The sequence below is a fragment of the Papaver somniferum genome, chromosome 1 (assembly GCF_003573695.1).
Source record: "Papaver somniferum cultivar HN1 chromosome 1, ASM357369v1, whole genome shotgun sequence".
In the NCBI taxonomy this organism is placed as follows: domain Eukaryota; kingdom Viridiplantae; phylum Streptophyta; class Magnoliopsida; order Ranunculales; family Papaveraceae; genus Papaver; species Papaver somniferum.
The window spans coordinates 48,839,570-48,861,835 of record NC_039358.1 but is presented as its reverse complement, the minus strand read 5'-3'; the positions used below and the strand labels follow the sequence as shown (position 1 = coordinate 48,861,835).

General features: G+C 35.3%; 1 pseudogene; it reads left to right on the top strand.

Annotated features, from left to right (window-relative positions):
• The first annotated feature begins 19,741 nt into the window (after positions 1-19,741).
• LOC113328645 lies at positions 19,742-21,088 on the top strand (annotated as a pseudogene).
• The last annotated feature ends 1,178 nt before the right edge of the window (positions 21,089-22,266 follow it).

The following is a 22,266-nucleotide window of genomic DNA, read 5'->3' as shown; positions in this document are numbered from 1 at the left end:
TTGTTTCTAGACCAGCTTCTATCTTTCGAAAGGGAATTCGTTGCAATTTGAGCAAACCCCTCTGGAATCAATCCGAGTCAAAGTAAGTTGAATTGAGGCGAGGGAAGCTCAGTGGAGCTTTGATACCCAAGGCCTCACCGCTATCACAAGGCGGCGCAGTCACGCATTCAACTCACAGAAACCATCATGAACTTTGGAGTGTGCTTAAAGAGCAACCAATGTTTTTCGAATGAGTTTCCTATTAAGCTCGTTACCCTATCGGTCTCGTTCTATTCCAAATTTTAAGCTTGGATTCGCGTTAGGTTTCGTTTTCCTAAGGCGGGCAAGAAGGGAGCGGTGATGAAATCCAAACCCTTATCTTGTATTGGCCAGACCTTGCCCTTTACTAGGAATTTAAAAACAGTCCAAATTCGTCCTCAATCAATGAATCACCTTAAGGAATACAGTAACTCGCTTACAGGAGATTCGCGAGTGTTTCGATGGACTTACCTCCCGTACCAGACGGGGGATGAACCGTTGAAGTCGACTCGGGCCACGACTCCTATGTCATGTACGAACCCGAGGGGCCGAGACGATATAGTAATCGTCGTCCTTCCCTGCACACAGTTTATATAATTTTTTTTTTTTTAATAATACCCTTCCGTATGGTTAAAAAAATAACGTCCAATTGTTTAAAGTCCAAAGTCCAAAATAAATAAAAAAAATTAAAATTACAGTTTTTCTCACACACTCTAAAAAAAATTAAAAATTAAATCCTAAAATTGTCCTTTTTTCTTCTCTTTTCGCTTTAAGCTTTTTCTTCTCCAAGTCCTTAGTGCTCCACTTCGAACCTGTAAATCAAAGAAAAAAAAAGACAAAGTAAAAAGGAACAAATAATAAAAAAATAATAAAAATAAACCTATATACAAGTCCGCGTCGGCGGCGCCGTTTTTTTATAGTTTTGAAAGTGGTAGTAAAAGTTCGTTGCTCGGACTTGTAAAGATTTAAAAACAAAAATATACAAATATATTGAAAAATTGGTAGAGAGGTAATGGGACTAATGATTCGGCCAATATTCATAACATAGGGTTCAATGATTTATTCTCAACAATAGTCGCTCAAAACATATGTGGACTCTTATTTTGCCAAAGTAGATTCTCAAAACATTGGTTGTAAGTGTTAAGCATGGAACATCAAATCACCTAAGCTAAGCATGACCCATCTAATCAAATAACACCCAATTTAATCAAATCATATTTCAATTAATTTTTAATGCAAAAGTCTTAAAAAAAATTAATAAAATTACCCATGTATGAAGCTCGACCTCCTCCGTCGTCCCAGTGTTGGGGTTTAACTCATCATAGTAAAAATGCTCTCAAAATAATTATTTATTGCTCAAAAAATGGTTTACAAATGATGAAAAGGTGTAAAACAATTGAACAGAAAAATCGCAACAGAAATAACTGTTGCAAAGGCGCTGTTCAGCTGTTACAAGAAGAACGATAAATGATAACTGCTGTTGTACGACGAACTACGACCCTCGGACGTGCGTCTTAGACACTGTTGAAGAACGACGGTCTTTGGCTGTCTGTTCTTCGTGTTCTTCATCTTCATCAATGGCAGCAGCAGCAGCAGAGAGAAATCATGGTTCTCGATTCTGCAGCGTTCCTTCTCTCCTCCCAACTCTCGACAACCGTTCTATGACATCCCAGAAGCATTTATATAGTCACATCACCTCCAAATCTCCTCCATCAATTCGAATAATCTTCCACTAATGAGTTTTATTCTCGGAAAATATTTTCTACCAGAGTTACGTAATTATTTCCTTCTTTACCTTGTTCACGCGTCTGCATGGTGTTGAAATTCTACCACCATGTTTATTACGCGTCTCTGATGAAGTAACGCACCCTTTATACACACGAAATCATTCCAAAGATAGCTAAAAATACCGAGAATATCTTCCATGTGACGTGCTTTCCCTGTTTTTCTTCTCTCGGATTAACTAGCCAATTTGGATCAAAACCAACAGCCATATGACGCCTTTTAATCCCAAATAAACCTTTCCGAAGAATTACAGCGATTTAATCTCGCTAAAACACTTCCAAATCATGAACCAAAAATCTGCCAGATAATAACTTTCTTTTCCTGCCAAAAATTGATTTTGAATTTTGAGAAGATGACCTCCCCCTATCCTGTATAGGTGTCCGAATAGCAGATGCCTTGGGTGACCTGGGGGTGCCCCTTAGTAATTAGGTTACCCCTTATCCAAACTTGGGAGTCCAAATAACACGTGTCCTCCGGGTGCCAAAATCAACTTTTCGAGCCGAATTTTCCAAAAATGTTTATTTCCTAAAAATACATAAAAACACAATATTAGTACAAAAATAGAGTTCCAACAATACGGACATTGAGGACAAATTAGACACAAAAATGTGTCTATCAAATACCCCCAAACTTATTATTTGCTAGTCCTCGAGCAAAACTAAAAAATAAAACCGAGTTAATCTCGGGTGGGTTTAACAGAGGTGTACCCACAAAAAACATGACTTCTAATTGGTCACAAGTATCCAAAGAGCTATGAGGACATACATATTCTCAACCTATCTCCAAGTAACTAGAATGCCAGAGAAATTAAAGGTGCCAGGTCTAAAGCTGACTGAAGAAAAGGGGAGACACATCCGCACGACTGCTAGATAAAGAGATATCCGCTACACAGCTAGATAAACATTGTAAGATGCGTCCGCTGCTTTACAGCTGGATAAGATTAGGAGAGAGATAAAGATGAGAGGGACATCTGCTACACAGCTGGACTAATTACGTGTGATGAGTTAAACCAGTGCTAGAAAGATCTTGTGCCAGATTGAAAGCAGACTAACAAAGCAACCAAAATGCATCTTTCTTCGACTCTCTCACAGTGCTCAATAGAAATAACGTCTTCTTCGGTCTTCAACTGTTTATGATAAACTCTCGAACCTCATAGAACCTTGACAATTAACTCTTCTCTTCGATTTCTTGCTTGACTTATAAATTTCTTCTTCCCTATGGCCTTATTGAACAAAAAAACGTAATGATGTTTTTTTTTTTCATTTTTCATTTTTCATTTTTCAATTTCTTTTTTTTTTTTTTTTTTTTTTTTTTTTTTTTTTTTTTTTTTTTTTTTACAAGACAAAAATTTACATGGCCATGAGAGAAGGACTTTAGAACTTGGATCTTCACAACTTGTGATGTCTTGGTATCATGAACTTCAACAACTTATATCATTTGCTCTTGTAACTTCTTGTAACTAAGTCTTCAACTTTGATTTTTGAATTATTCTTTTCTATTGTTGCTTCTAAACTTTAGACGTCTTCTAAAAGGACGAGGATTTGACTAGAAATACCCTCGTTTTAGACGATGTAGTATTTCCTGTTTACAAAGCCGATAATGATTTAGAGGAACAAGTTTATTCTGAGAATAATGTTTTAGAGTCTAGCGATTTAGAAACAATAGTCTTAAACGAAGAAGATGAACTCGTAGAGATGAGTGAGGATGAACCTGACTTAGAAGAATCAATTGACCATTTCCAGGAATTTGATGACCTAGAAATTAGGGAAATTGTAGCTAGTCTATCTAGAGATACCCAAAACTCTAAGTTTAGGAGTGATTATCACCTTCCTAGTGCCTTACCTTTAACTCTCAGAAAGTCCCTTCACTTAGGACTTGATATCTCTGCCTCAACAATTTTACAAGATTACCTTGATACTCGTTTTCCCGAACCTAATGATATCCAGGAAGAAGTTCAGTCGTTAGAAACCCATCCTCTGGTTGATGTGGTTTGCCCAAGCTATGATCCCTAGATTGACTTTGTTTTCCCACCAAATAGTTTTCTTCCAACTGTGGGAACGTTTATATTCCAAATGTGTCGAATATTAAGTTGTGAGACTAAACCTAAATGCTTTAGGAAATTAGAATCGACACATTTGCTTAAGAATGACCATTACTCTCATTGTGGTCAATTATGTAAGTCAAATCTTATTGACTTAGAGGATCCTCAGTTATTTAGGTTATTATTGTGCGCTTCTAAGATCATATTTGAGTTTTTCCAGACTCTAGGACCTAATGATTCGGATCCCACCTATGAAGAAACGCAGCCAATGAAAATTTTCTATTTAGACCCTTTCGTAGAACCTGAACCTGAACCACAATTAGATATAAATTTCTTAATCAGGAAACTAAGTAAGGGCATGCTAGTCTTGTTCACTTTCTTGGTTCATTGCAGTTTCCTTTGGTCAGCTCTATTTAGTTTTGAAGACCCACAATTATTTCGACTGTTACTTTATGGTTCGAGTTGACTAATCCTTTCCTAAGTCTGGCTGAAGACTTTAAACTTAGCACTTCTTGGGAGGTATCCCATGCTCGTGCAACACGGTAATATCTTTCCTTAACTCTTTCGCTTCAAATGGTAACAGTTTCTCCTTGTTCATGCTTTTAGTTTCATCTTTAGAACATTGAGGACAATGTTAGATTTAAGTTTGGGGGTATGGGAGAAACTTTTTAGTTGCAATTAATAAACTCCAGAGCCTAGAGATTTATGCGTATTCAGGATGACACTAACTAATCTAAGTAGATGGAAGCATCTTGGTTGTAGGAGTTGAGGAGACAATCTGATTAGATGGAAACATCTATAGAGTCTATTCATAAAAGCATAGAGCTCAGGTGTTAGAAATAAAATGATAGTTGCACCATATCTCGTTGAGTCCTTTTCATTTATTTTTTTTTTTTATTTTTTCTTTTTAAACTATGTTTCTCTAAGTGATTAGGTGGGGCACACGATTCAAGTTATTACCACTGCTAGGGTGAATTAGAATGACTGAGTTACTAAAAAAAAAGACCGGACCAATTAGACCAATCGGAATAAGTATTAACACTTGGATAGCAATATGCGCGTGTTCTCCCTGTTTCCGTCGCCTAAGCAAGCGTGGAATGCAGGACCCGTGGGAACTATCGTGTAATCTGCTGACAAGAAGCATGCGCTTGGATCAAAAAGATCTATTCATGCCGTTAAGTTAAAACAAAAGGTTATTGTTCTGTGTAGTCAACTGCTGGTTCCCTTGTATTTGCCAGTTTGTTGATCTAGATTTAATTTATTGACTATTGGTTCCCTTGTATATGCCAGTTGTGTTGATATTAGTCAGACCGGTATCTCAGTCCATTAGGATAGGTTCATTCTGGCAGTGGCCTTCAGACAGATATGTGAAACATCGATCATTTGGTTAACATCAAAACCATCTACATTTTTATATTTCCATCTCCTTTTTCTATCCATATGATTAGTTTGACTCCGAATATGATGTCCATAGTGCAACTATCTGAGTAGAGCTCTGTCACTTTATATGAATTTTAGTATGCTTGAGTGCAAACTCGTGTACAACAATTGGAATTTTGCATCAGGGTACTTCCTCCTATAGTCAATGATTGTATGCCAACCAAGGAGATTCTTTAGTGCCTTCCAAGGATCTGCGTAGATAGCTAGGGTCTGGAGTATTGGTTTTGTGGGTACACCTCTGGTAAACCCTCCCGAGATTAACTCGGTTTTATTTTTTAGTTTTGCTCGAGGACTAGCAAATAATAAGTTTGGGGGTATTTGATAGACGCATTTATGTGTCTATTTTGTTCTCAATGTTCTGTATTGTTAGACTCGATTAAATACTTATTGTGTTATTTTATGTTTTTGTAGATGTTTTTGAAAAAATAAGCTCTTGCGGCGAAATTGGCTCGAAAAATGGTGTTTTACACCCCAGGATAGAGACTAAAAACACCCCAAAAATGCGCCGGAGGAACCCAGAAAAAATGCTGGAAACACCCCAGAAAAATTACTTAAGGCACCCAAAGGACATGTGTTATTCGGACTCCAGCAACGGATAAGGGGCGACCACTGGATAAGGGGTGTCCTTCTTCTAAAATTCAAATTTCATTTTTGGCGGGAAAATTTCCTTCTTCACTGGCAGATTTTTGATCGAAGTTTTGAACGTGTTCTAGGGAGATTCAATGGCTGATTTTTGGTAGGAAGTTGTGATATGGCCTAGAAAACACGTTGTGGGCTTTTGGTTCGATCAGAATTAGCTAGAATCGGCTAGACAATCCACGAGTTGCAAACAGGGAAAACACGTACAGGGAGAAGATATCCACGGGTTGTGGAAGAATTTGTACGTGTTATGATGATGTGTAATGACTTGAACGACTTGTTGGAGCGTGAAGGAGTTAAATATGGTAATTTGGAGGCTTGAAAACGCGTGAGAAGATGAAACAGGAAAGAAAATATTTCCAGAAATATTTTCTTTACTGCCGAGTTAAAGAGAATTATATGGAGTGAACGAGCGAGATTCGATGGGTCTGTTGGCTATAAATAGGTTGATGGGGTTGAGTAGAAAGGATGTCGAGAGTTTGGGGTCGAGAGGAGGTCCAGAGAAGCAGAAATCAAGAGTTGATGAAACTCTGTTGCTGCTGCTGCTGATGATGAAGAACACCAAGAACACGAAGAACGGACTCGCAAGGACAGTCGTTTATCAACAGTGTCTAAGACGCACAGTCGTGGGTCGCAGTGCAGTCTAAACAGCAGCGACACTTGTCTTTTATCGTTCATTCTGTGACGCTTTTTGTGCGTCGCAGATTACAGTTTTACACCATTTTCTCTTCTTCTCTTCATTGTAAACACCATTTGAGCAATAAATAAATATTTTGAGTGTGTTTTCTACATGATGAGTTAAACCCCAACACTGGGACGGCGGAGGAGGTCGAATTTCATCCATGTGGTAATTTCATTAATTCTTTTATTTACTTTTTGCACTAATTTTAATTGAATTAAGATTTTAAATTAATTACTTGTGATTTCATTTGATGGAGTATGCTTAGTCCTAGGGATTTTTGATATGCCATGCTTAAGAAATACAAGTAATATTTTATAAAATCTATCTTGGCAATAAACTAGAGTTAATATTTGTTTTGTTTTTGAACTATAATTGCTAGAATTAATTTCTGAACCATTTCAAAATGAAAAAAAACGGCTGAATCTTTAGTCTCAGTACTCTCGCCCATTGTTAATATTTTTGTATATATATTTTTATTAAATCTGAAAATTCCATTTCCTTCACAAGTCTGAAACGAATCCTATTTACTACAATCACAATCAAAAAAAATAATAATAATCAGTAAGCTACCAAGCCTTGTTCATCAATATAAATAGAGGACTCCCTGCACACTAGAATCTTAATACCGATGCTTTCGTGTCCTAATTGCGTCTAGAGTCGTAATCTAAAATCCTTATCCAATACACACGAGTTTTACTTGGACGATCTAAAAAATCAATATCCAATTAATAAATGTACCTGAATTGTTATAGGAACCGAATTCCAACGAGAAGAAGTCTTATAATCTTTCTTTCAAGATACGAATTCTCAAGAATAAATCTTGTAGGTTCTATACAGTCTTTTAGGCTTAAAAACTGTCTAGCTTATTTAACGTACTACTTGCAACATTTTTATTACAAAAATAAAACTATAATATGTGCGGAAAAGAAATAACACAATACACCAAAAATTTTGTTAAAGAGAAAAACTACAATGTTTATAAAAACCTTGGGACCTAGTCCAGAACTTGAACATCGTACTGTATTAAGCCACTATAGATACTAGCCTACTATCAGACTTCGGACTAAAATATAGTTGATAGCGAATCGACCTTACGAGTAATTCAGCTTGAATCGCGACCTTACGTCTCTTAGATCTTGCAAGACCCTACGTAACTTGATTCCCTAGATGATGTCCTTTACATATCTAGGAGTCCGCTTCAACCTCAATGCATAACTTTTGACTATTCTGCTTCTAACAGAAATCTTATTTGATTACCTTTCAGAAAGATATTCAATCAAGGTATGAAAATCTATATGCTCTGAGGGATCTTCAAAAAAAAAGAAAAGATATCAAGCAAACTCAATGACTAGGACAACATATTGTTAGAGCATTACTCGGTAGAACTCGCATGCGTTGCTATCTCAAGCATGTTTGTCAATGTTAGTGATCAAAACTATAAGTCTTGATTTCTAGACTATTTCTAGATGTCTTGGACTAGGACATAGATAGTGTAGTTGAGCTTAGTTCTCTCGACGTTCATCTCTTGAAGACGAAGAACTACTAAGGGGAGCTTGTGGAACTTCTTCGATAAAGGGTATGTGGAGACTTGAACTTATCTATCAATTGGAAAGTCTATTTCTACTATCTCTTATATTGAGACATAAGTCGTGTTATGAATGATCCCATTATCAATGGCTTTTTCAATAATGAGAAGGAATTCTCTGTAGATGCCCTGAGAAAGCTCTACAATGTCTAGTAAATCTTCTTTTTCATATTTTTAGAAGAATAACTAGGGTTTGGAGTAGCCATTATTCTGAGTACACATAGCTATGTCCAACGATTTTCATCTTCATTGTTTTTGGATTTATTTGTTTAAATTCTAAAGTATTTTGGAAGATGATTTTTGCAATTTTAATATTTATGATTTTATATATTGCAAATTGTTATGGGATATGTTGTTTACATCCGTGAACCTGTGACTGTCCCGTACTTGTTCAAAAGTTATCTCTGTTATGTCGCTATGAATGTATTGATGGAATATAGAATGAACTTTTGACATTACAAAAGTTAAAGCCTTTTATGTCATATTTTGATGGAATAAAGGATAAAACTTTTGTTTACAAGGATTAAGTCTATTGTATGTCATTGTGCAAATAGTGATGGAAAATAGAATGAATCCTTGTCTATACCGCAGTATTGGTCGATCTACGATCCACATTTTTGTGCAAATGCTGTGTTGCTTCGCAAAGTTTCTTGTGTATGAGCATAAACGATTGAGTTGATCATTCTTATGATTTACTTAGTTGTTGCTCCGTAAGGTTCCTTATGATTGAGCATGGCCGATTAAATTAATCATTTTCTTTTGGTTATTTTAGTTGTTGCTCCGTAAGTTCTCTTATGTCGAGCATGACCAATTGAATTGATCACTTTCTTTTGGTTAATTTAGTTGTGTATTCCGATTGAATTAATCATGGGTTTTCTTGTGATTAATTTGATTGTATTGAATTAATCATGGGTTCTCTTGTGGTTATTTCAATTGATTTTTTTTGGATTCAAATTCATGTTTTCATGTGATTTGGTTGTCCAAAGAAATCCTTCATTTCTTGTGAAAGTAAGGTCGTCTTTGTTGTTCCTTCGGCGATGACATTTTATGGGGGAGAGTTTTTTTTGAACTTGTGCTTAATTGCCAAATCTTTGTGGGGAGTGCGGCTGTGGAATATGTAGGGGTTATCTTGTATCTTTATTAACTCCTTGATGAATGCATTTAGCTTCGGCTTTATGATGGCATCAAAATTTGTTGGTATGTTAATACACCTTTTGGTCATGAAGTATCTCTGTGGAAATTTCATTAGGATCCCACTAATTTTCGTACCTTTGCCAATTTTATTGACAAAAAGGGGGAGAATAATGTTTAGTTCACACTACAAATACATATGGTTTACGGATCATTATGTAAGAGGGGGTGGTTTTCATGTTGAGATATGTATTGACTAAGGGGTAGTGATACATATTACCATAGTATTGTTGTCAAAGTTGTGATACAATTGAACTTGGATACTGTGTAATAATATTATGACAATGCATAACAATGATTGAGAGCATTTTGTTTTCTCATTGCTATAGCTACGGATCTTCAACAACTGTGATGCTGAACTTACAACCTTTAGGATCATGAAGTACTTGGAAGTGACGAAGATTTTGAGTCGCTTTGAAGATTCCAAGGAGATCAAGCATGTGGATGAGAAGCTACATTTTTTTTTTATCTTTTTTGTAATCCATATGTATTGATAGTTTTGTCACTAAAATTGACAAAGGGAGAGATTGTTAGAGCATTGCTCGGTCGAACTCGCATGCGTTGCTATCTCAAGCATGTTTGTCAATGTTAGTGATCAAAACTATAAGTCTTGATTTCTAGCCTATTTATAGATGTCTCGGACTAGGACATAGATAGTGTAGTTGAGCTTAGATCTCTCGACGTTCATCTCTTGAAGACGAAGAACTACTAAGGGGAGCTTGTGGAACTTCTTCGACAAAGGTATATGGAGACTTGAACTTATCTATCACTTGGAAAGTCTATTTCTACTATCTCCTATATTGAGACATAAGTCGTGTTATGATATAGTTTTCTCTATACACATTTGAGATTTCGAGCTGAGTATATCTCTCTTACATATTTATCGAAATCTGTGTTGGTAAGCTTTCGCTCCGACCAAGTTCATCTTATATCATGGGAAAATTTCCAAGTAACATCTTACATGGTTTGTGTGATACAATCATTTGATGTAGGCTTGGAATGTTTCCATAATGATTATTTCAATATCTCAAAAATTGCTTTGATGCTAATAGTGTGTGAAAACGGCTATTGTCATCATAGAAGAATGTTTCAATGATTGAAATAAAGAGTTGATGATGTAACCATATTTGGATATAAGCATATATAGTGTGTTCGCACATTAGTGTATAAATCTATAAACTGGAAGCCAAGAGCATGCATATGTGTGTATACGAAATTGGTGAAGGAGACAGGTTAAGTATGCGTACCCATACGCATACTGGCGGAAGTTCTTGACCCGAGAATTTCTGCTGAGTTTGGTTTTTGACAAACTCTTAACTAGTCAAACTTTACAAACTCAAAACCGGTTGCTTAAGTACGCATACCCGTACGCATACATAAGCTGGTTACTTTGTCAAATCGGTCAGTTCATGGACTTAAACATTTAAATCATAAGGAATGCAATCTTTGCAAAGCGTGGCTGTAATGTCCATGATTGATTCAAGTTGAATCAAACCGATTTGGTATCAATTTTTTTTCTAAACAATTGAACAACTCTCTAACTAGTTTTATTTGAGTCATTTGAACTAGTTATGGTTAAGATGAATAAGATTGATATGAGAGTAATCATATGGCTAACCTCGGTTAACTATTTTGTGAACCAACCTGTGTACACGTTTAGGTACGGTTACATAAACCTAAATGAGGGTACATTTCATTTATATGTAACAAGCTAAGATATATCTAACGGTTGAAAGATATTAGCTTGGTTGAATCAGGTTTTTCATCTAACAGTGAATATTGAATGCTTTGTTACCAAGGTAACTTGGATTGCAAACCCTGATTTGAAAACTATATAAAGGAGAACTCTAGCAACTGGGAAACCTAATCCCCACACCTCCTGTGTGTTACTAGTTGCATAACTAGAGTCGATTCTCCTTTAACCTTAGGTTTCTTCTCGAGACCCTGTAGGTTAACGACTTGAAGACTTCATTGGGTGGGATTGTGAAGCCAGACCCAACTATTATCTTTGTAGTTGCGTGATCTGATCTTGTTGTTTCTATCGTGTTGAGTGCAATTGAAATAATTGGCTCGAGATTTTATATCTCCGATAGGAAAGATAGAAAAGTAATGACAAACAAACTTCGTCTCATCGTTTGTGATTCCACAATAACTTGTTTCTCTAGTCGATTAAGTTTATTGTGAGGTGATTGATAATACTAGGCCGTTCTTCAGGAATATAAGTCCGGTTCATCAATTGGAACCTGTTCACCTTGATTTATCAAAAAACGGAACAAAAACTCTTGGGTATTCCTGTGGGAGACAGATTTATTCAATCCTACAGACTTTTCTGTGTGAGACAGATTTTTCTATCAAGTCTTCGACTTTGGGTCATAGCAACTCTTGGTTGTGGGTGAGATCAACTAAGGGAATCAAGTGCGTAGTATCTTGCTGGGATCAGAGACGTAAGGAGCGCAACTGTACCTTGAATCAATGTGAGATTGATTGGGATTCAACTACAGTCCAGTCCGAAGTTAATTGGTAGTAGGCTAGTGTCTGTAGCGGCTTAATACAGTGTGGTGTTCAATCTGGACTAGGTCCCCGGGTTTTTCTGCATTTGCGGTTTCCTCGTTAACAAAATTCTGGTGTCTGTGTTATTTCTTTTCCGCATTATATTTTGTTATATAATTGAAATGTCACAGGTTGTGCGTTAAGATCAATCAATTAAAATATCCATCCTTTGGTTGTTGATTTACATTGATCGACACTTGAACATTGGTTTTTGGTACCGTTCAAGTAACTCCTCATATATTCAATCAGGCTCGCATATTTCTATTTACTGATTGCGGATTGAATTAAGAGTTCGAGATATTAAACTCTTTGATATACTTTAATATAGATTGAGTCTGACTGTCTAGTTGATTCTCTAGAAAGTGTATTGGAGCAAGTCCTCTCAGATTTCCAAACGAATTGTTGGGTGTGGTTGTTAAACTCCCGCATTTTCACTTATTCTATTCAAAATTTATAGAGATCCCTAATCAATTCTACCTCAAAAGAACAATCCAAATAAAGTAAACCAGGAGTAATATAGATATCTATCAAGTGGAATAACAAAGTATGAAACTAAGAGTACTTTGTGATTTCTATCTATCTTGTTCCCAATTTACAGTTCAAAAACTATAATAATCAGTAAGAACAAGATCCAGATAAAAAGAACTATCAAGTAAAAGATAGTTTGACTGGACTTCACGAATCCCTTAGTGAATCCTTTCAAAATCGTAACCTAATAAAATTTCCCCAGAGGAAAACTATGTTTTAAAAGACATCTCTAGCCGCAACTAGGACACATAAGTGCCGGGATTGAGATTCTAGTTTGTAGAAAGTCCCCTATTTATATTGATGAACAAGGCTTGGTAGATTTTAAACAAATCCAGGTTCATGAACTAGTTTCCATATTTACAAATTGCTTTGAAAGCAAGCAAGATAAACTTCTCCATATAGATTTCTAATGTAAGTATGTGAGAAGTTTCAGTTGAATCATAAAGATGGTCGCTTCGTAACTGACAAGCTTAAATTGGAATTTAATTATCGATCAAAAGATTAAATCAGTTCATGAACTGTCCAAAGCAGTTTGTCAATTAAAATTTATCTCGTTACTCAGGAAACTCTCAAAATCAACAAGCTCCCGAACTACATAAATCAGTTCGTGTACTATTGAAAAAAAAGGTTATCTGGAACTGTCATCGACCAGTTGGCGAACTGACAAAATTGGTTTGCATATTCGAGTTAACTGACATTTATTTATCAAGTCTTTTAGTTTGTAAGTTCAAGTTCGTAAACTGACAAAATCAGTTCTTTAACATAAGAACTAAGTTGACTCCTAATGAACTTATTATGAAATTGCAACATGTCGAACAATAAATTGTTCTCAATCTAATATGGAACAAGTTCTCTATTGTTTGAATTTCTTCTTTACAATTTTCTTTGTAATATTAGAATCATTCGAAATGTCTCATCAAATATAGTGGTTGATAATATAAGTAAATAGGATAGTCAGTCTTCATATACCTTTGTTGATGAATTTTCCGTCGACGCCGCGTTGTTCTTAAGTCTTAAATCTTCAAGGTCGATTGGTGATTTCTGATACTAAACTACCAGGATCTATTCTAAGTTTGTGATTTTGACCGAGTGATGCTCTAAAACTATCTCTCTTCTCAATCCATTGGTCTTTGACTCCATTCTGCATTCTCTTACTTCCAAGTTTGCGATACAAATATATTCTTTCTTTTTTGTCGACCATTAATATTTTGTCCTCCTCTGTTGCTACCCGTTAATCTTTTTAGCATCAAAATCTTTGATGTCGGTAAGGAGAACATCTATTTCCTTGCTCACCTTCCCAAAGGTGTCAATGTTCCAAACGACCAATAAATCCATGATTCCGTTTAACTATTTGCAAAAAACAAACCACAGATTTCCTGTAAAGTATAAATACCCCGTCACTCTTGCACTAATATTTTAATATTAACATGTTTGAACCACATTGTCTCAAATTTTTGAGGTTTAGCGACCAAATCAGTAAATTTTGTGTGAAAGATAATCGCTATGTGATCTTAGATATGTCTTTGTTTAGTGGTTTCCATAGAGCCTAGATGAAAATTGATCATGTTTTTCCAGAAGAAAACTATTTATTCTAGTTCAAACTGGATTAGCCTAGCTCAAAGTTAGATTTAAACCTGTTGAAGTCACGCATAGCTCTAGTGACGATTCCATCTTTATTCTTGTTTTCAATAGAAAAAGTAACATTCCATGCCCCTTATACACCCTGGCACATCCCACATACCTATAACATCTCCAAGTTCACTCCAAAAAGTTCTTTAGTCTTGGAAAAGAATAGACACCTAATACACCACCAACTTTTTTGTATGCAAGCACCTACAAACTCCTAGTAGTTCCGAATTCACTTTAAAATTTGGCTTTGTAAATCTTCTAAAAGAATACCAATTCTATTTAGAAGATGCTTCACAGTTCTCTTTGAAGACTAGTTTTACCTTGCCTCCAACATGACACCTATTTGATTTCCTTCAGATATGTTTCAATCAAAGTAATGAAAATCTTTGCTATGAGGGAACCCTAAAATAAAAAGAGTTATCAAAGCAATTCTCAACAATTAGGGTTTAGTTCTTTAAAACTTATAGAGACATCTTATTAATTCCACCTCACAAGATCTATCTAAGACAATCTTAGATCGTAATCTTGTAGAACTACAAGGTCAGAGACGAAGAACTTCTTGTAGTTTCTATCAATCTTATTCCTCAATCATTAGTTCTTTAATTGAGCCCACTCCTATTTTAGAATAGACAAGGACTACGATAGTCAAGCTAAGATTCCAGATATCAAGGATTTATCGATAATCTGACATGTGTTTCGCGAATCCCTCGGTAAATACTTTAAAGTCGTAACCTTATTATATTTACGAACAAACCTAGGTATTTAGAGGAAGACTCTAGCCACAACTAGGATACGACATTGAAGAAATTAGATTCTAGGTTGCAGACATTCCTCTATTTATAATGATGAATTATGCTAGATTTATTTTTTTAATTTTAATTTTTTTATATTTTTATATTTTTTTTAATATTTTTATATTTTAAAAAAATAATAATTTATTTAAAAATTAGTCGTTGGGGAGCCTAGCAACAAGCTGGGCACCAACGCCTTTCTGGATTACAATCCCTAATCTATGAAAGAAAAAATTTGTTCTTCTTAGCATTAGCAACAAATCTAAATATATAATTCTACATCCTCTTCAAGAATTCAATAGTGTCTTCTCCCAATTCTCCTAGTGTCGAAAAAACCAAGATACCGAACCCGTTACGAATGCAAGTTCAAACAATTGTTTATTGAGGACAATGCAAGTTCACGAACTAGTTTCCATGTTTAGGAATTACTTTGATCCCAAGCAAACTTAACTTCTCAATATAGATTGATTCCAAAGAATGAAACCATGTAAGCATGTAAGAAGTTTGCCCTGAGTTTTTGAGAAGTATGTGAACAAACATGTTTGTCATTTAAGAATCATTCACAAAGATTTCCCACGAAAAATAGCCAATAAGACTTGTTAACCATCAACCCATATCGTCACCTACAATCCATCCTATATCGTCTTTTAAAGAAGACCATGCCAACCTTAGATTGGCCATACAGAAGATAAAATCCAGTTAAAGCTCCAGTACCCATTTTTATCCTTGTACTTAGCTACAAAGAATTGATCTCACTCCTCCTTAGAGTTAAGTAATCTCCATAACGTCTTCATTAGAAAAGTTTTATTTACCATTTCAAGCCTTTTGGAATTTTAGAGTTGAGAAAAACTCTATCTTATCGAGAAAAACATAGATAATAAGCCTTCTAAAATCCGTCAACCAAACCCGATGCAATCTAACGTTATTGGGTTGGATACCCGATCCGTGCATAATTAGATTTGAAGTGGGTACATTATTAAAAATCTAATTGTTTTGGGGTTAGCTACGGCTGCCAGATTAGAAATCCATTGGATGCACACCCAGGCTAGGTTGCGGCAATTTCGGTTGACTCATAAAGATGGTCGTTTCGTAACTGACAAGCTTAATTAGAATTTCATTATCACAAAATCAAATCAGTTCATGAACTGTCCAAAGCAGTTTGTGAATTAAAATTCATCTTGTTACTCAGGAAACTCTCAAAATCAACAAGCTCCCGAACTACATAAATCAGTTCGTGTACTATTGAAAAAAGTTATCTAGAACTGTCATCGACCAGTTGGCGAACTGATAAAATTGGTTTGCATACGCGATTTAATTGACATTTATTTATCAAGTCTTTTAGTTTGTAAGTTCAAGTTCGTAAACTGACGAAATCAGTCTGTGAACATAAGAACTAAGTTGACACCTGATGAACTTATTATGAAATTGCAACATGTCGAACAATAAATTGTTCTCAATCTAATATGGAACAAGTTCTCTATTGTTTAAATTTCTTCTTTGCAATGTTCTTCGTAATATTGGAAACATTCGAAATGTCTCATCAAATATAATGGTTGATAATATAAGTAAATAGGATAGTCAGGCTTCATATACATTTGTTGATGAATTTTCCGTCGACGCCGTTGTTCTTCAGTCTTAAATCTTCAAGGTCGATTGGTGATTTCTGATACTAAACTATTAAGATCTATTCTAAGTTTGAGACTGACTCTAGTAGACTACAGATTAAGATATAGTTTTGATCAATAAGAATAGATACAAGATTGATATACCAAAACTTGTGAGTTTGACTGAGTGATGCTATAAAAATATCTCTCTCTTCAATCCATTGGTCTTTGACTCCATTCTGCATTCTCTTACTTCCAAGTTTGAAATACAAATATATTATTTCTTCTTTGTCGACCATTAATATTTTGTCCTCCTCTGTTGGTACCCGTTAATATTTTTAGCATCAAGATCTTTGATGTCGGTGAAGAGAACATCTATTTCCTTGCTCACCTTCCCAAAGGTGTCAATGTTCCAAACGACCAATAAATCCATGATTCCGTTTACCTATTTGCAGAAAACAAACCACAGATTTCCTGTAAAGTATAAGTACCCCCATTACTCTTGCACTAATATTTTAATATCAACATGTTTGAACCACATTATCTCAAATTTTCGAGGTCTAGCAACCAAATTAGTAAAGTCTGTGTGAAAGATAATCGATATGTGATCTTAGATAGGTCTTTGCTTAGTGTTTTCCATAGAGCCTAGATAAAATTGATCCCGTTTTTTCCAGAAGAAACCTATTTATTCTAGTTCAAACTGGATTATCCTAGAAGTTTGACCATGCATATTTGGATCCATCCAGCGGAATATCAACAAGATCAAAGTTAGATTTAAACCTGTTGAAGTTACGCATAGCTCTAGTGACGATTCCATATTTATTCTTGTTTTCAAAAGAATGCCAATTATGGCTTTGTAAATCTTCTCTTTAAAAATTTGCTTTGTAAATCTTCTAAAGAATGCCAATTCTCTTTAGAAGATGCTTCACAGTTCTCTATGAAGACTAGTTTTACCTTACCTCCAACATGACACCTATTTGATTTCCTTCAGATATGTTTCAATCAAAGTAATGAAAATCTTTGCTCTGAGGGAACCCTAAAATAAAAAGAGTTTTTAAAGCAATTCTCAACAATTATGGTTGAATTCTTCAAAACTTATAAAGACACCTTATTAATTACACCTCACAAGATCTATCTAAGACAAGCTTAGATCGTAATATTGTAGAACTACAAAGTAAGAGACGAAGAACTTCTTGTAGTTTCTATGAATCTTATTCCTCAATCAATAGTTCATGAATTGAGTCCACTCCTACTTTAGAATATACAAGGATTACGATAATCAAGATAAGATTCCGGATATCAAGGATTTATCGATAATCTGACATGTTTTTCACGAATCCCTCGGTAAATACTTTAAATTCGTAATCGTATTATATTTACGAACAAACCTAGGTCTTTACAGGAAGACTCTAGCTACAACTAGGATACGATATGGAAGAGTTTAGATTCTAGGTTGCAGGGAGTCCTCTATTTATAATGATGAATTATGATAGATTTCTTATAGTTCAAGCAATTGTTTCTTGAGGACAATGCAAGTTCGCGAAATAGTGTCCATGTTTACGAATTACTTTGATCCCAAGGAAACTTAATTTCTCAATATAGATTGATTCAAAAGAATAAAACCATGTAAGCATGAAAGAAGTTTACCTTGAGTTCCTGAGAAGTGAGAAGTATGTGAATAAGCATGTTTGTCATTTAAGAATAATTCACAAATTTGGCCCACGAAAAATGCCCACGAAAAATAGCTCATAATACTTGTTAACCGTTAAGCCCATATCGCCACCTACGATTCATCCCATATCGTCTTTTAAAGAAGACCATGGGAACCTTATATTGACCACACAGAAGATAAAACCCAGTTAAAACTCCAATACTCATTTTTATCGAAACCTAATTTGAGGCATACATTTGCCTAAGTTCGGCTGAAAAGTTATCAGCCGAACCTATGAGTTATCAGCCGAACTTAGGCAAAATTTCAAAAAAAACATAGGTTCGGCCCTTAATTTGAGTATGCGTCAAAACAGATCTCTTTTTATCCTTGTACTTAGCTAAATTGAGCCCACTCCTCTTAGAGTTTATTTGGAATTTTAATCAGTCCACTTTCATCTTAAGGCCAAACAAATCTCTTTTCATCCTTGTCACTAGTTTTATTAGAATTGAGCCCAATCCACTTTAGAGTATCTCCATATGATCATTCTTCGGTCCCCATTTTTGTTTTCTTTTTTTCTTCAGTCCCCAAATGGGAGCATAGTGGTTTTTTTTTAATAGGAAAATTAATTATATTAATTAAGCAATATAATACAGAAGGTTTACAATTTCATTTTTTCCGAAAATATTAGAAAGGATGTTTTTTTTTTGTACTTTGCTGCTGCAAATGTTTCGACATGTGTTGTAATCTTCTGATTCTTGCTTTTTTTGCCACTGAGTCCACTGTTGCGTTGTGATCTCTATTAATAAATGGAAGCATAGTTAACTATTCGTTGGGATGAAATGAACATACAATGTTTGATCATGGAAATGAAGATCAATATTCTCAACTGAATCTGATATCTTTTCTGGTACGTTCAAACTACGGTGAGGCGGATAATTTAATTTTATAGGCTGAAAAATGACGTTTTTTTTACCAGACCCAAGGAATAAAATTTGCATCAAGAGAACCCCAGGTTCAGATTCCGGAAGTAAAGCTATTTTAAGATCACATCCAAAACAATAACTGAATTGTTACTTTTTTTTTGTTTTTGTTTTTGAAGGAAAGATGAGTTTCAAACCTGAAAAATCCATAATTTATTAAATTACCTCATTAAAATTGAGGTTTGAAGAGATACATAGTGGTGGAAAATCACCGTTTCACCGATTGGAATCATGATAATTCAAGTTATAATGTATTTTTTTATGTTGTATCATTATAACTGAATTGTTACTTGTTCTTACTTTCTTTTTCCTGAAACCGATCAAATTTTATAAACTAAAAAAACACAGACATTTTGGTATTTTCTACCCACCTATTTGGATTATATCCACAACAAGTCCAAATTTAGCTTGAGTTTTTGACACTTAGAGATACCGTATAAGACCCTTTCCTCACCTAATAATGGAAAATTTTATTAAATAAATAACTGGATCCATGAGGTTGGTTGCATGGAATCCTCCTGTATGCACTATTTAGATGACGTTTAGCTTGTTTAATAAACAAAACAAATCCTCACACGAAACCTGAGGGGATCGTATTCCCCAGCAATCCTCACAACCACCAATATTTCCATTGTATTCTTCTTCTTCCTCCCCTAATAATACTTCCCCAGTCCAGCCACTGTCGTATTCTACAATTCTTTGTCACAAGTGGGGAGTGCGAAAATTGCAAGAAATCATTTTTCAAACAGAGAAAAGTCCAATAAATTGGCCGAATACACACCTACTTCTCAGTAGTTTCCAGCACAAGTCCAACATTTAGACAATTACATTGGTTTTCCATCCTTTTTTGTAGAATCAGGCATTTCTCAGTTTTCTCATATTCCTGGCCATTTCGAACAAAAGGAAGGAAGCAGAGAATATGGGGAGTTTGGTAGGTCATGTTACTACAGGTTTTGCTTTCTTTTTGATAGGTCTATGGCATTTATTCAATCATATCAAGATTCAAGCTAATTAAACACCCCAATTCTTAGAAATCATCACCTTGGTTTAGATCCCCAAGTGTGAAATACTTAGAACTTTACTTGATCATTTTGCTCAGTGTATTGTCAATAGCCATGGAGCTTTTTATCGGTCCGGAAAAACACCAACCGTTTGATCCTGACGGAAGTATACCGTCTAACCATCTGCATAATTTCGAGCATTCGTCGATATCTATGTCGCTTATTATCTATGCAACTTTTGCAATCATCTTGGATAAAAGTCGATTAAAAACCGCTATGCACGACGGTTTGACATACTTGCTCGGAGCGTTTGCGTTCGGGCAACAATTCGTGTTGTTTCATTTTCATTCGGCTGATCATACTGCCGTTGAAGGGAAATACCATTTGCTTCTGCAGCTTGTAATTTTCATTTCTTTTTTAACGACTCTTATGGGGATTGGTTATCCTAAGAGTTTCTTACTAGGTTTCGTCAGGTCTCTTAGTGTTTTGTTTCAAGGTGTTTGGTTCACATTCATGGGTTGTATGCTTTGGATCCCGGAGTTTGTTGCACAAGGGTGTTTCATGAACTCGGAAGATGATCACAAAGTTGTAAGATGCACCGGAGAACACGCACTTCACCGAGCCAAAGCACTAGTAAATCTCCAATTCAGTTGGTTATTGTCGATGATTGTTGTATTGTCCATGACTTTGTATGTTATTATGTGTAACATCTATGGAGGGAGGATAGAATACTTGTCTATAAGCAAGTCCTATGGGGACGATGAAGAAGGAAGGCATCCAGAGGTTGAACTGCAAAAGAAGAATTTACTCTCGCCGGAAACGTGATTCCGATGGCCAGGGAAATGTAACGTTGAAGTAAATTTCTCTATATTTGCCTTGTTATTTTCTTTGTATGTTGTAAAAATTGTCATACAGGACATGCCTATACAATATTGCCAATGGCAATGCAAATCCATTATTGTAGTTATCCTTAGACTGGGTCCTTAACATCTATTAACTCTTCTTGATCTCTCCGGGGCAACTGCACTGTCTAGCACTGCATCAACTAGATCCCACTTCAGATTAAAATTGTTTGGTATGTGCTTAATTTCCATGATAACCACATTTTTTTATGCATTTCATTAGTACCTATAGTGCAGTTTTCTTTTCACTAGCCATAGAATTACCAGAAGATTAGACCGAAGATCCATGATAACCTGGTAACCTAGTAGGGCTGTTATGAGTGGGAAAACCAATGACTAACCAATAGCACAAACAAAATTTGGGTATGCTGTTTTGGATTGACGTAGCTGTAATAAGACTTCACCGGATGCAATTAGATATAATTAATAATATCATCTTGGTGGATAAAGCCTTGTAATTATCCTGGTTGGTTTGTTTATTATCCCGCTTTTCTAATAACAAGAAAAAGTCCAGGCAGACCAACAAAAACAAACAGAGCTTTTATTGGGCATTGGATTAGAGCATTGTGTTTGTATTCATTTGACCATCGTGACATTGTTTTTATTCCATGACTACATATTTTTTTTTAAAACCCTGTGGTATAATAGAAGTAGACCCATCTAATATGGGAGTGAAAGTTCTTCCCGAACATAAGATTCATCTACTAAAAGTCTTAAAGCAATATAAGTAAGTGGGATAATTTCCCGGTTGACACTACAGTCAAAATATTTTGCCTTTTTGGCTACAATATTTGTTTCCCTTTTGGAAGTTCTAGGAACAAAGAAAAATCTGACAAAGTTAAGGCAGGATTTAGCAATCATAGCTTCATTCAAATTGCTTGACTCTGCCATGAAATGGAAGAGGTATTTCCTTGCAGATAGTTAAAAATTTCTTGCAATCTACTTCAATCTTGAAATTAGAGAAGTTTTTTTCCTCAGTCATGTTGCTGCTTGCAATAGTCCTACTGCCTCTGCTTCTTCTGGTTCAACTGCTGAGGATGGTCCTGCTCTTCGTTTTTCAAATTCACCTGCATTATCTCTTAAAATTAGGGCACATGCAGATGGAGTGTCATGAGCTGTCCAAGATGCATCAACATTTATCTTATGATAATTCTTAACAGGAAATTTCCCAATTTCTTCAACATTTGTCTTCCTAGAAATGATGTTCTTCTAAGGTTCAATATAATTGTTGTGCCGAAATTGCAAATGT